This window comes from Jaculus jaculus, chromosome 2, assembly GCF_020740685.1.
Source record: "Jaculus jaculus isolate mJacJac1 chromosome 2, mJacJac1.mat.Y.cur, whole genome shotgun sequence".
In the NCBI taxonomy this organism is placed as follows: domain Eukaryota; kingdom Metazoa; phylum Chordata; class Mammalia; order Rodentia; family Dipodidae; genus Jaculus; species Jaculus jaculus.
Window position 1 is genome coordinate 94,716,425 of NC_059103.1, and position 3,245 is coordinate 94,719,669.

Genomic DNA, 3,245 nt, shown 5'->3' on the forward strand with positions numbered 1-3,245 from the left:
TAAATGAGTCATATTAACAACACAGTCATAAACTGTGTTCAACTTCTTGCCTTGTTAAATCCCTCCTTGACATTTCTGAAGTCAAGAAGTTGAGGTAGCTTTGTTTGGTAGTTTAGGGTGACTGGGCCCCTGAAATTAAAAAAGCAGGAATGTCCTTGGGCCTATCCTTGCAGTCTCCACTTTGCTAGAGATCAAAGTATGATCTGACTTCTTATCTTGTCCCTAGATGTGTTTTATCACAAACATCCTGAGCCCCTCCTGGGAGAGAGGTCCTCTTTCCTAGGATTTAATCTAATCCTGATATTGTGGTTGGTTAAATTCAGCCCTGAGAAACTGGCTTCATGGCTATCCTATTCCTGAGCCAGCCTCCAGCCCAGAATAATCAGTTGTCAATCTGGCTCACCTGAATTGGAAGGTAGGGCCCACCACCATAAAGTTATAAATACGTTTCCCAGCTGGGCATGGTTGTGCATGCCTTTAATCGCAGCACTCGGGACGCAGAAGTAGGAAGATCGCAGTGAATTCAAAGCCATCCTGAGATCACACAGTGAATTCCAGGTCAGCCTGAGCTAGAGTAAGACCCTACCTCAAAAAAGCAAAATAACAATAATAAATAAATAAATGTGTTTACCACGGGCAGGCAAGCTTTCTTAGCTGGCTCCTGAACTTCAAGGTTCTAGTAAGCTTCTCTTGACTTGGCCTGGCTGGGCCAAGATAAGGAGAGCCCCTCCCTTACTCCCATATGGGCTCTTACCTCCTCCAGCCTTCCGCATGACAGGTCTTTGTGCTTTGCCTTCCTTTTCCTCTCTTTACGTTTCTTCCAGGCCCACCGCATGTGTTCTCAGACCACATGGGTATATCTATTTTCTTTTTCTTGACTTTGTACTTCCCTAAATAAATACAATAATTTAATAATTATCCTTCTCAGTCCTATTTTATCCCATTCTTTGCTTAAAAACAGACATGACATGAAGCCGGATATGGTGGCTTTAACCCCAGCACTCAGGAGGCAGAGGTAGGAGGATCTCTATGAGTTTAGGGCCAGCCTGAGACTACATAGTGAATTTCAGGTCAGCCTGTACTGGAGTGAAACCTTACCTTGAAAAAAGAGAAACATACATGAACTAAGGGTGTGGGGTTCAAAGACTGTCCTAGACTCCCCACAAACCCCATATCAAAGTTATACCATTTTGTTTTACTAAGCTTAAGCTTTCAAATACAAAATTAAGCTGGCAGCTTTGTGTCTCATGTTTTAATGTTTGCAATTACAAAACCAAGCATAAAAGATTCCTCAACTTTAGAGAGAGCATTAAAATGAGTCCTGTAATGATTTAACACATCAAAGTATCTTTATGAATTTTAATAAAATAAAAGGTGATATAAATAAAAATGTTTACAGAAGAGGTGGTTTCTTTTGCAGAGAATGTTAAGGGTTGTGGTGGTAAAAACCAAAATTATTTGGAAAACCATTATACATAGCAAATGTTAAAAAAAAAAAGAAGAAGAAGAAGAAGAAGAACTGTTACTAAGAAACCTGGTTACTCATAATCCTACTTCCCCAGCAATGGGTTCACGGCCATGCCCAGCATTTTGTGTGGGTTCTGAGGATCAAACTCAGATCATCATGCTTAAAAGGCAAACCCTCTAGCAACTGAGTTACCTTACTAGCCCAATTTGAGCATTGCTAATTATTACAATCCTTTTTAAAAATATTTTATTTATTTACTTATTTGAGAGACAGAAAGAGAGAGGGGGGGCAGACAGAGAGAGAAAATGAGCACTCAAGGGCCTCCAGCCACTGCAAACAAACTCCAGATGCTTGCACTGTGTTGTGCATCTGACTTACGTGGGTACTGGGGAATAAAACCTGGGTCCTTAGGTTTCACAGACAAGCGCCTTAACTGGTATGCCATCTCTCCAGCCTTATTGAAGTTCTTATATCTGTAGATTTATCATTTTATTAATACTCATTTGGCATACCTGTTTCTTCTTTTTCCCTTCTTGCTTTCCTTGCGATATACTTGAGTAGTCTTTTGTTATTTCATACTCACCATTCCATCATAAACTTAGAAGTCATATAACATTTTATTTTTTATGGTGGCTATCCTAGAAACTATAGAATACATCCTTGATTCATTAGAATTCAATATTGGCGGAGATGTTTGTCCTCCGGTCAATTCAAGAACTTAGGAATATTTTTACTTCACTTATCACACACTGAGTAGAATGCTACTGTTATCTGTATCTGTGAAACTATTTTATGTAATCAATGTTAAATTAGATTTGTATATATTGCAATGGCTTTGTACTTTGATTTCCCTTGTTCTCCACCTCTCCCTTACATCTTGATTTATTTTCCTTCTAACTTGAAGAATACATGGTTTGTATTTTCTTTGGTGTCGGTCCCTGACCAAACACCTTGTTTGGCAGATGCATAGGAAGGTGGATACAGATACTAAGAGACTGGACGAGGTGGCCCATAGCTTCAGAAGCAAAGCTAGGACTAGTACCAGTCACTGTAGCTCTTGCCCACCACTTTTCTCTCCACAATCCTTAAAAATGTTAGGATCAGCCAGGCATGGTGGCACACGCCTTTAATCCCACCACTCGGGAGGCAGAGGTAGGCGGATTGCCATAAGTTCGAGGCCACCCTGAGACTCCATAGTGAATTCCAGGTCAGCCTGGACCAGAGTGAGACCCTACCTCAAAAAACCAAAAAAAAAAAGTCAGGATCAACCTCACAGTGGCTCATGCTACCTACACAAGACCTGCATAATAGGAGGGGGAATAATGTTGACATCAAAATAGAAGACAGACTAGTTGGCAAAAAGGAGGGATTCAGGGGGTCTTGGAAGGAGTATAAAAGAAGGGTGGTGAGAGGAGATTCTGATCATGATATATTGCTTATGGAAGTTGTCAATAAAAAAGGTTTTGGGGGAGGCAGGCATGGTGATGCATGCCTTTAATCCCAGCACTTGAGAGGCTGAGGTAGAAGGATTGCTGTGAGTTCAAGTCCACCCTAAAACTACATAGTGAATTCCAGGTCAGTCTGGGCTACAGTGATATTCTACCTTGAAAAACTAAAAACTAAAAAAAAAAAAAAAAAAGAGTATTTTTTAAAGGTCAGGATTAGAAACATTTAAAAGCAATCAATTGACATGGATGATCATTTCCATTTATGAAGTGCCCTACATCCAGCTATTTTGATTAAGTGGCTTTTAATTAGCAAAAAGCAAAATACTATC